Source organism: Benincasa hispida, chromosome 12 (assembly GCF_009727055.1).
Source record: "Benincasa hispida cultivar B227 chromosome 12, ASM972705v1, whole genome shotgun sequence".
Lineage (NCBI taxonomy): Eukaryota > Viridiplantae > Streptophyta > Magnoliopsida > Cucurbitales > Cucurbitaceae > Benincasa > Benincasa hispida.
The window spans coordinates 45,717,086-45,730,190 of record NC_052360.1 but is presented as its reverse complement, the minus strand read 5'-3'; positions in this window follow the sequence as shown (position 1 = coordinate 45,730,190).

Below are 13,105 nucleotides of genomic sequence, written 5' to 3'. Positions count from 1 at the left end.
GAACTAAGTTGAACCTTTAAAGGTTAACCCTATTTACTTAGTGTATGATTAATTAAGTGCTTGCCTATGATCACCCATTGAGTCAAGCAACTATAACTGGCTGCCCGAGATGGTAAGTAGTTGTGGATCTCACAAAGAAAAGTAAAAACTGTTTTAGAAGATATAAATAAACTTATGCTCAATGTAACATCACTCACACGTCATACAAATATGTGTGGCTGGTCACCGGGAGGTGTGCGATGAACGGATGTTGCAAGCCAGAATTATCCTTTAAAGTTAAACTTACAGATGCGACATTGGTTTCCCCCAAACCCTGCCTTCTTCATATATTTTACACACATTAAATCTGTTGTCAATCTTAATTTTCTCAAGACGAAACTCAAAGTATTCCTTACTTGTTTAGATACTTTCATTGCATAGATTTATTTTATCGCATGTTTTTTAACTCTAGTCTGATAATTTTAGTGCTCACTGCATTTACACACTTACCTAACATTCATAGTAAAAATCCATGAGTTCGACCTTAGCTCACATCAAGAAACTTGTAGTTTGTTATACTTGGCGAACCATAAGAAAAATTGTGGCAAGCTTATGATTAACATAACTGAGCGCATAATAAGTTCAACGCATAGTAGTCTAGTGTAGTTCATGACAGAGCATTTCAGAGAGCAACAAGTTTTTGTTCACGCATCGTTGGGTTCAGCCTACACTGCCTCTCAATGGAGCCTTCTTTTCCCTTTTCTAGCCTGATTTTATGCATGCAATATGAAGGAATGATTCCTCTAATATTAGCTAGAGTCTAGCAAATGGCCCTTGTATACTTCTTCAATACTTGCAAAAGGGCCACCTTATCCTCCACTTTCAATGCCACAGAGATAATGACAGGTAGAGAGTCATTATCTCCTAAGTATGTGTACTTTAGGTGTGCTAGTAGAGCTTTTAGCTCTAGGACAGGGGGCTTTTCTAAAGATGATTTGATTTGTGCTACTTCTCTTTCATTCAGATTTAAAGATTCAAAGCTAGGGTCGAATTTCGTCACTGCATGGACTTCCTTTATAGCCAAGTCAATTCTTTCTTCTTTTTCCAATTCCTCTTTCAAAGCTTTCAAACAACCCATTTCCAAATCATCAATGCATTGACATGTCTTCAATTCATCTGGGTATTCCAATGCATTAAACAAATTGAATTTAACTTACTGATCATCGACCTAGATGGTCAGTTCACCTTTTTGCAGTCTATCAATGCGTGCTCGATGGACAAGATGGGCGCCCCAAGATGATGGGAATTTTCATGCCAGCATTGTATTCCAAGATAATAAAATCGGCTGGGAAGATAAATTTGTCAACTTGATCAAGCATGTCCTCAATCTTTCCTTCAGGATGCATTATTGATCGATCGACGAGTTGTAAGGTTACTGTGGTGGGCCTGGCCTCACCAATCCCTAACTTGTTGAAAATAGATAAAGGCATGAGGTTGATGCTTGTGCCCAAATCGCATAACGCATGGACAACTTCTTTGCCTCAAATGAAATAGGGTAGAACGAAGCTCTTCAACTCCTTCATTTTCACAGAGATGTTATTCTTGAATAATGCATTGCACTCACGGGTCAGTGCATTGGTTTCAAATTCGCCCAACCTACATTTATTCAACATAATGTCCTGTAAGAACTTTACATAGCTTGACATTTGTTCAAAAGCCTCGATCAGGGGGATGTTAATGTGGTACTGTTTTCATACATCGAAGAATCTCTTGAATTGCCTGCTGTCATCCTTCCTTTTCAGTCTGTTTGGGAAAAGAGGTGAAACTTGTAAGACTTCACTTGCTTGTTATTGTTCCTTCGACTCATCAGGTATATTCGACATAGTTTCTGGACTAGTTGTTTGGGAGGAGTTTTTATCATGAAAATTTATATTTGTTGAAGTTTGTTAAGAAGATTGAGATGAAGTAGTTGGAGGTTTTTTTTGATATATTCATAAATAGTTGAGTCATGGTTATTGGTTCTGTTTGTAGTTGTTGAGGTTCAATTTCTTGTCTTGCGGGAGTCCGTGGTCTTACTGGCCTAGCTTATGGGGTCTCAATTGGTGGATTTGTTATGATCTTTCCATTGCGCAGTGTCACAGCTTGACAATACTCCTTACATTACTACGGGGAGCATCAATATTGCTAAGCAGGGTGCCTGGCTATCTATTTTTTATTTCATTGGCAATTTGCCCCATCTGAACTTCGAGATTATGAATTGAAGAAGCCTGGATTGGTTCTTTCTTTCTTTTTTGCTTTTTTGCTTTTCTATTGTTGATTAATTTTCAACTATACACCTATTTTCTTAATCCTTTTATGACAAAAACTATAAAAACTCTAATTTGTATCCAATTTGTAAAACACAACAAATTCTTTTCAACGTATTCTTTTCAAAAAACTGTAAAAACTCTAATTCTTTTAAATTTGTAAAACATACTACTAAAATACATGTCATATTGTAATAAAATGAACATTCTTTGTTGGAGATTTCCTTTTGATTGGCTTTATATTTTTCCCAAGTCTTGGTTTCTACAGATGTTGCATAAAAGGTCTTAACATTAGGTTTAGACATTAGAATATTCCCTGCAGAATATTTTTTCCTAATATGGAAAATTCTGGCAAATTGGTTTTGTCTGATATTTTCTTTTAATGAGGCGTAGATTATATTTTCCTATTTGGGAGTTATTTCCTCTTATAATTCTATTTATAAAATGTGTATTAATATTGAGAGTCGTGTTGAAGAAGCCGAATTATATTTTTCAGAGAAAGATGATTTCTGTACTTTGGCCAAACTGTTCTACATTGTGTACTTGCTCATTGTTCATTATTCTATTGTGCAAGTTCTTCATTTGTTGATTGCAACACTTTGAAGATTATCACGGTTTAGTGAGAGCCTGAGCCTTAGCTACCAGAGAAGGGATTCTCAGTCTTAAGGGAGCCTAAGACTCAGCTTCGAAGAAAGGATTTCTCCATCTTAGGGGGATCCTAAGTACACTTGAGATGGAGTCTGACATCTAAAGGGAGCCTAGATGACCTGGGAGTTGAGCTCTACATGAGCCACAATAGTAGTTGGTGTATTACATATAAGAACTACGTTGTAAATTGCTTAAGTCATCAATATTAGTGGATTATCTTTCCTGGGCACATTGCTCCCAGACGTAAGTGGTTTATCACCAAAAGGGGTCACCAACTCTTGTGTTTGTTTACTTGCTTTTGTTTATTGTTACAATTCTTGTTAATGTTTTTTGTTTAACATCTAGATTTTGAGTGACAAGTCATCCTAACGCTTTTCAATTGGTAGCAGAGCGGGTCACCTTTATTTCAAGTGCTTCGATCATGGATGGGGTTAAAGAATGTGGCTCTGCCACTCGTACCCCGGTTCTAAATGGAACTAACTATTCTTATTGGAAAGAACGAATGACTACCTTCCTCAAGTCAATCGATAGCAAAACATGGAAGGCGGTGGTTACTGGGTGGACCCATCCTTCCATCAAAATTGATGATGGAAAGAAATCTTGAAGCCTGAGTCACAATGGATTGGAAAAGAAGATGAAGCTTCATTAGGGAATTCCCATACTCTGAACGTCATATTTAATGGTATGGGTCACAACATATTCAGACTTATTAATACTTGTTTCTCAGCTATGGAAGCATGGGACATTTTGTCTGTTGTACATGAGGAAACTTCAAAAGTCAAGATGTCAAAGTCGTAGTTGTTGACGTCAAAATTTAAGAACCTTAGAATGCATGATGATGAGTCCATTGTTGATTTTAATGTCAAATTGTTAGATATTACAAATGATTCATTCGCTCTTAGAGAGAAAATTAGGTTTCTACCTAAAAGATTTGATATGAAAGTTATTTCTATTGAGAAAGCTCAAGACATAACCAGGTTGAGAGTCAATGAACTGTTTGGTTCCTTGCTTATTTTTAAGATGTCTCTGGATGGGAAGATCGAGAAGAAAAATAAGGGCATTGCTCTTCAATCCACTGTTAGGGAAGAGCTTGTTGATCATGATAGACAGCCAGAAGATTCTCTTGCTGAATCCATATCTTTATTTTAAAAACAATCTAACCATGCTCTCAAATGGTTTAGCAAGAGGTTTTCTGCATACAACACGTACAAGTCTGGTGGTTCCCCCCCCCCAATAAGATCAAACAGCATAACAGCAAGAAGGAAGTTGAAAAGTCTAGTCCAACTGAGTCTAAAATAGATAAGCATATTAAGTGCAACCAGTATAGTGGTTATGGTGACATTCAGGTTGAATGCCCCAATATCCTTAAGAAATCGAGTAAATGGTATGTCTTAACTTTATCTGACACTAAAACAGAAGATAGTAGTGACTAAGAGGAAGATGTTAAGGCTCTTGTTAGTAACATTTCGACAGACACCACATCCTGCGAGGTTTTTGAATGTGACGTTTATGCAGAAAGGTCTTCTGATACTACGAGCCTAGAAGCATTAGATCCTTTGTATCATGCTCTGTTTCTCAAATGGAAAGAAGATTTGAAAACCCTTGATATACAAAAAGAAAGAATTGAGACTCTGATAATGCTGACAATCACATGCTAATGTCTACTATTGGAAAATTGAAGTTAGAACTTTCACATGTTAAATATGAAAAAGAAAGTATGAGCAAGAATGTGAGAATGTTGAACACTGGTATTGAGAGCAAGAATGTGAGAATGTTGAACACTGGTATTGAGACTCTTGTGAAAATCCTAACAAGAGGAAAGGCAACAAGTGATAACTCTGGGCTGGGTTTTTCAACAGGTAGTAGTCAACCTAGTAAACAGTCTAAAGGGAAGCAAAAGAATGAGTTGTTTGAGCTCAAGATCCAGAGTCATATGGTGTTACAAAACATCTCTCTCTCAATCCAATTGAGAAAGGTAACCGTGTATTTAGGCGGAGATGGATTTGTCGCTATTGTGGCAAAGTGGGTCATAAACGTCCTTTTTGCTATCGATTATTGAAAGATCTTCAGAGGCCCTCTTTTCTCGAAAGGGTTGCTCACTTCTATAGAATTACAGACTTAGACAGAATCTGATAAAACGGGTGTGGAAAGAGAGGAACACTCAAAATAGATGCAATGTTGTCTTGACCTCCCTCAGATCATTTGCAAAAGGCGATTGGTACTTTGATAGTGGTAGTCGAGTTATATGAGTAGTAAAAAGAGCTATTTTTCTTATCTAAAATTTGCCAGCTTAGGAAAAGTCACTTTTGGTGATGGTAGGAGTGGTAAGATCATTAGAAAAAGAACTCTAAATTATCCAGATCTTCCAAAGTTGAATAATGTAATGTTGGTTGAGGGGCTTACTGCTGATCTCATTAGCATTAGTCAGCTATGTGTCCAAGGTCTAAAAGTGAGTTTTACTAAAGACAAATGTGTTGTCACAGACGATGTCAAAGCTCTTGTCATGACAGATACACGCTTGTCTGATAATTGTTATCTATTGAGTTTTAATAATTCCTCGTAGATTTGTCATCTCTCTAGGAAATATGAAGCTAGCCTATGGCATAAATGCCTGGTCATGTTAGCATGAATACCATACAAAAGGCTCTTAGCAAGAATGTTGTAACTGGTCTCCCCTCTTTACCTATATCAACTTGAATTATATGTAGGGATTGTCAATCGGGAAAACAAACTCGTACTCGTCACAAATAGATAGGTCATTTTGGATCATCTCGTGTTCTCAAACTTCTCCATGTGGACCTTATGGGTCCAATTCAATTAGAAATTTTGGGGGCCAAATGATATGTCTTAGTTGTTGTTGATGATTACGTGAGATTCACTTGGTTTCGTTTTCTTCGAGATAAATCTGACACTTTCCCCGTGTTTCAAACTCTTTGTCTTCAACTACGGCATGAAAAGGAGTTAACTGGTATTCAAATTTGGAGTGATCATGGTAGGGAGTTTGAGAACTGTCAGTTTGCTGAGTTATGCGAGGGTGCTAGAATTCATCATAAATTTTAAGCTCCTATTACACCCCAACAGAACAAAGTTGTAGAAAGGAAAAACATGACTATTTAGGAAATGCCTCGTGCAATGATGCATACCAATGGAATATCATATCAATTTTGGGCAGAGGCACTGAACATAGCTTATCATATCTATAACAGGATTGCTTTGCGACCAGGAACTTCGAGCACTATATATGAGCTGTGGAGAGGAAGAAAATCGAATATAATTTCACATCTTTGTCAGTACTCATTACATTCTGGTTGACAGAGAGGTCAGAAGGAAGTGGGACTCAATTTCAGATGAAGGATTTATCCTTAGGTATTCCTCAAATACCCAGGCCTATCGGGTATTCAATAAACGTACTCGCACTATCAAGGAGACCACTGAAGTTGTGATTAATGATGATGTTACCTCTTTTGATTCCTCCTCCATAGTTGTAGAAGACTCCTCATCAACGCCACTTGTTAATATTAATGCTTCTAACACTCCTTCTGATAAGCCAACTGATCTGAGGTCGAGTACTCTTGTGAAGGACATCTCAGATAGTTCTAAGTAGATAAAAGGAAGTAACAAAAAACCTTCCAACAAGGTTCTTAAAAACCATCCTCTAGTAGCATTATTGGTGATATTAATGAAGGGGTAACAATGAGAAGGAAAGACAAAGTCAACTACCTAGAAATGATCAGTAATATTTGTTTCACTTTTCATGTGGAGCTGAAGAATGTCAAAGAGCCCTTGAAGAAGAATGTTTGATCAATGAAATACAAGAGGAGCTTAGGCAGTTTGTTAAAAATGATGTCTGGATACTTGCCCCCAAACCTAAGTCTATGAATGTAATGGGGACAAAGTAGATATTCAAGAACAAGACTAATGAGAATGAAAATATGACCAGAAATAAAGCCAGATTAGTGGCTTAAGGTTACACACAATTAGAAGGAATAGAATTCGATGAAACTTTTGCTTCTGTTGCAAGGCTGGAAGCAATTAAACTGTTGCTTGGTATTTCATGTCTCATGAAATTTAACTATACCAAGTGGATGTAAAGAGTGCCTTCCTAAATGGGTATCTGAAGGAAGAAATGTATGTCGCTCAGCCTAAGGGTTTTGTTGATTCTTCTCATTCTGACTATATATATAAACTCAACAAGGCGCTTTATGGTCTTAAACAATCTCCAAGAGCCTAGTATGAACAATTGATCCAATTTTTGGTCAACAATGGGTACAGGCGAAGTGATGTTGATCAAACTCTTTTTGTGAAGAAAACCCCAGAGAACTTTGTTGTACTCCAAATCTATGTCGATGACATTGTTTTTGGAGGATTGTCATAAGAGATGGTCGAGCACTTTGTGAAACAAATGCAACAAGAGTTTGAGATTAGTATGGTAAAGGAACTGTCATACTTTATGATTTCCAAATAAAGAAACTTGATGAGGGAATCTTTGTTTGCTAGAGTAAATATGCCAAGAACCTAGTAAAGAAATTTGGCTTTGAAAATGCTAGTATCAAGAGAACTCTGGATCCAACACATATAAAGTTATCAAAAGACACTGGTGGGAACATAGCTGACAAGAGTCTATACATAAGCATTATTGGAAGCTTGCTCTACTTAACAACTAGTAACCAGATATAGCCTTTGTTGTCGATATGTGCGCAAGGTATCAATCTTGTCCAAAAAACAGTCACCTGCTGAGCGCCAAAAGGATAATCAAGTACATAAATGGGACAACTAAATATGGTCTACTTATTTGACACTAACAACTTTCTAGTTGGCTATTGTGATGTTGATTAGGTTGGAAGTCCAGAGGATAGAAAGAGTACTTCTAAATGGTGTTTTTTTCTTGGGAATAATCAGATCTCTTAGTTCAACAAGAAACAAAATTGTGTCACCTTATCTACATCTGAGGCTGAATATATTGCTGTAGAGAGTAGCTGTACAAAATTGATTTAAATGAAGCACATGTTACAAGAGTATGATGTCTCACAAGATGTTAGTACTTTTTATTATGGCAACTTGAGTGTAATAAATATATTAAAAATTCCTATTCAACACAATCAAACTAAACACATAGACATCAAACATCAGTTCATTTCTGATCTTGTAGAAAGTAAGCAGATTTTCCTAGAGCATGTCAATACAAAATACCAATTAGTTGACATCTTCACCAAGGCTCTTGATGCTGATCGATTTAAGGCCCCGAGAGTTGCCTTAGAGTTGTGCATTTTGAAGGATTAACAACTACAGTATTGGGTTATTGTTCAAAATTTTGTGGCCCATCAAGCGTGGAAGGTGAAACGGTTAATTAATGATCAAATTGTATTAATTATGTTCGGTAATTGGGTGAAAAAGTCTAAATGTTATTAGATTTCAAATTATCTTCCAATTTGAATTACTTTCAGTCTAATCGTGATAGTTCTTAATTTCGTGCTTGTCTTCTTTATTCAACCGTCTTCGAACGGTTATTTATTGGTGCTCAGTATATTTGATTGCTTGATGGCCAGTACTAGAACAAGCATACACACTTCCGATGAAAAGATGGTGCATTACAAAGAGAGAACAAAACAAAAAAAGGTTGTTGAAGAGGATGCTCCTTTGGTCTCCACGAATAAGTATGATGTTCATGTTCGTGGCCTGTCTACTGTGAAAAGTGAAATTGGTGTTCCTACTAGGACGGATAAACGCAGATGTTTAGGTATCAGACAACCTAATGAGACGAAGGGAAAAGAAAAAATAAGTACATCGTCTCTTGCTTTGACTGGTTTGGTTGGTGAGGGTGTTGAAATTTATCTTGAAAAGGAAAAGTCCTCTTCAGATCTCCTAAAAGCATGCATGAGTTAGAGAAACCATAGAGTTGTCTGTAGTGAGTTTGTCCCTGAACAAATTGAAGATATGATGTCTAAGAATAGAGTTATGGTTGACAAAAATCTTATTTCTGGTTTAGATAATTTTACTTCTACTGTTTCCGACTCTGTTTTGACTACTGAGGAAAATGTTGTTTCTACTGTGTTAGAGACAAAAAATGAACTACTATCTAATTCTGATGTTAATGCTTTAAATGATTTTGTTGACAAAAGTTATTTCTAAAACGTTGGTCTATGTGTCTACTTTACCTGTCAGTAATGAGCCTGAGATTGTGTCTGAAAATGTGAATAAAATTGTTGAAAACCTTGTTGAAGAGGATTTAGGTGTCTTTCCTTAGACAACTATTATGGCTGATCAGGTGGTTGAGGATGTTGGAAAGGAAAGTGTTCCTGTGGTGCCTCACATTGGTGAAGCTGTGGATGTCAGTGTTGGTCCACCTGCTGGTCATGTGTCCCATGAAACTAGTATTGAGAAGGGAGATGTTCATCAGGAAGTTCAGGAATCTGATTCAGATGATAATGTACTTTTGTCAAAACTTGCTGGCAAGAAATTTGAAGATGTTCATCAGGAAGTTCAGGAATTTGGGTCCTTTTTATCCCCAACTTGTTTGAGAATTTATTGTCAATCTTCTTCCAAATTTTAATAATCTAACCATTCTAGATTTTCAAAAGGTTCATGTGCATCATCATCCATTGTTTTTAATGTTGATCTAATTAATAAGTTTCTCAATCGAATAGTATCTGTTGTGTTGGGGTTGATGCCCTAAATCTCGTAGGGTCCTATATTTTGCAAACATTGCATGAACAAACTTTTTAGGTGATTAATAAAATATATGATATTTTATTCACTTTGTCTATAAAATATGTGTTATTTTAGTTGCATTAACCACAAACCAATAAACTAAACATTCAAGGTTATCATTGTAACTTAAACATGTATATGGAGACATATAGGTGGATCATGTTTAAGTGATAACCTAAACGGTCTGTAGTAGATGGATAAGGTTGGGTACCTTATCCTGGTGACACTACGAGTATGGCCCGCTTTGTAGGTGTTACAATCGTTGTAAAGTGCTATAAATGATCTGATCCTGATCATTCATGTATTAGACATGCGAGTAGGGATATTCTATACAAAGTGGAGTTTGTATAAGACTAGACCACGGAATGTTTAGTCTCATTATATAATGTCGTTCATAATAGAGACTTACATTTCACCAAGATCACTATAGGTAACATCACCTAAATCCTGAGTGAGTTGTGAACTTCTATGAGGGCGATCCTTTGATTTGTATAGTGAGAGTGGCCAAATCGCCGACTCAACAAGCCTACCATTTTGAGGATTTGTCTGATTGGGGAGCTGGGAATACAACTACACAAGATGGAATTCACTACTTCCCCAAAGCAGGGGTAAGTAGATAAATTGCTCCCTTAAGGGTTGATTCTGGGTCTTGAACTATGTGACACCACACCTTCTCCTGGTCCGAAAGGGGTTTAGTCATAGTAGGACTATGATCTATTGTTCATTAGAGGGATCAGTGCTACTTAAGAAGTTAGATGTAACTACAGGGCCAAAACGGTAATTTGGTCTAGTTGTACTTACGAGCAATTTGTGAAGGGTCATCATATTGTTGATTGGTTATATCCAATGAGCACAGAAATATATCTGTAGTATGAAGAGTGCAGCTGTCAGTCTTTAGTGGAGTGCCCGACAATTAATGGATGGTGAATAATTTAATTAAAGAGTTAAATTAATTATTCATGTACCGTTGGAGCTTCAAGCTACAGATCCATGATGTCTCCTTGGTAGCTTAAAAGGATTTAGTTGAGAATCAGTTTTTGGGTTAATTTGAATTGTTCAAATTAATAAGAGGGATTTAATTATATATGATATAATAAAATTATTCCCATTATATGTGATATAATTGTCATAATGTGTTTGATACATTATAGTTTAATGGGAGAAAATAAATATTTGAATAAGATTCAAACAGATTTTCTATGAATGTAATTCATCGTTGTTAAATTTAATATAAATTAGATCTATATTAAATGCCATTTAAAAGAGATATTTATATTAAATTATATGTTATTATTATTTGAATAATATTACCCATCTTTTCTCTCCGCCCACTTTAGTGGGTGGTTATGTTTTTTATGGCAAAAAAGAGAATACAAGAAAAACAATTTTTCTTCTTCTTCAATGTTGAAGTTGTTGAACGATTGAGAGTCTTTACAGAAGTGTTTTGTGTTCTAGAGAATTCTCAATCTTCTTCCTCCACACATTAAACCTTTCCCTCTAACCAAAATAATCAAAGCCCACAACTCGTAGGTTCTCACCATGAGAATACCAAGGACTCTTTTGTGGTTTTGTCTGTGTTTTGGTTCGAGAGAATCTTGAAGAAGGTCTTCAAGAAGTTGCTGATTTCGTTCGAGAGAGGATTCGTGAAGAAAAAGGTCTTCAAAGGTAATGTATCTGAACCCTTTTATTGAAAAAGCATGTTGTAGTTTATTTTAAATGCATATCACCTATATGTTTACTGTAAATTTGGTATTCGATAATTTATGGAATTTGGACGATCCGTTTCCACTCAAGGTTCTCCTCACACGAGTTCCTTCATGTTGATGTTCCTGAGAAGCTGCCTTCCTAAAGAGAGCTTGCATTTGAGTTGACTAGAGAAGCAAGGACATGCTGGCCTAAGAAAGGGCAGTTATCTATTGCAATCTTGAGCTCCAAGTATGTTGTTCTTCACAATGTTGGAATCTTCAACTGGTGTCCCTCTTCTCATAAGTTTGGGTTGTCAGTTTCTTTTGCTAATTTGTTATTCTAGATCGGTACTGGTGTTCTGGTTGATTTTGGAACCTTTGCACTCAATCAGATCAAAAGACACATCGGGTCACAAGCCTTAAAGTTGCCCATTTGCTACCCTTAGTTGATATGTTGTGATTTTTTGGCACAGAAACCATATCTTATTGGCCCTAACAAGGTTGTTAGCCTTGCTCCTACACAAATTTCTTTTCATACGAAGTTTTTCCAAAACTTTCATATGTCTAACCTTACTGTGCCATCTACAACAGACTATGTTGATGGACTAAGTTAGGGGTTCATATAATCTCTTTTTGGCAGTCGTGTTCTACAACATCTGTCTACTGAACTAAAAGAAATTGATGATGAGCTATTGAAGCCAATGGAATGGAGAGAGTTTATGGGTAGGTTGGTTCAAACAATATATGCAATCTTGGCACGTTCTATTTGAAGGAAATCAGAAGCGAGATTTCTATGAGGAACGGAAGAACGATAATTCCAAATTACAATCATGAACGAACAATGCATTTACAGTTGACTTCAAACAAACGATTATACAAATAACTCCAGAAATTACAGCATGAACAATACAAATGCATAAAGAGATCAAACTCTACGCACAATGGCAGAGGCGTCTCCACGCTCCGTTGTGCACGAACGCTCAAATGACAGCAGCCTCGAACGCCTGATCTATACGACCATAACACTGCATGAAGACTTCATGCTCGCCCTCAATGATCTCCTCGGTCACGAACTCCTTCGCAACACGAACGGCCTCCACAGCACAACGAACAGCCTTCAGAAAACCTCAACGATGTCGAGTTGAGTATGACACCACCAACAAGGCTACCTTGGTATTCTCGGTGTGAGAATCCAAAAGGTGGGCTCTGTTTGGACATGGTGTGAGGCAGACGAATGGAGGAGACACCGATTGCTTACACGAATAGGCAAGTGGGAGATGGCAGAGACCTATTGCATAGGTCGATGCCCAATCATTTAGATAAAGCTATGCGATCGTCTAACAAAAGCTATGCGATCGTTTAGCTCATCATTTAGCTCGGTCTGTTGCCTACAGACTCTACACGATCATTTACCTTGGGCCATCGATCGTCTAGCAAAACTATGCGATCGTTTAGTAAATATTGTACGATCGTTTAGCTTGCCATTGCATGATTGTTTAGCTCGCACAGCCGTCGTTTACTAAATCCGAATTTACTTGACGATTTCGTGAGTTTCTTTTGCGCGAGAGAGAAAAACTCAAAGAAAACCTTTCAGCGTTTGTAAAATTTCTTTTCAAAATAGGAAAACTATTTTTCTTTTAAACTCACGGTTACCATGATTCAATAACCACCCACTACTTTGGTTATTTAAAAGAAAAAGAACAATTATCCAATAATTAATATTATTATAAACATAAATGATTACCAACTTATCATACTATATTTATAACCTATAGTTTT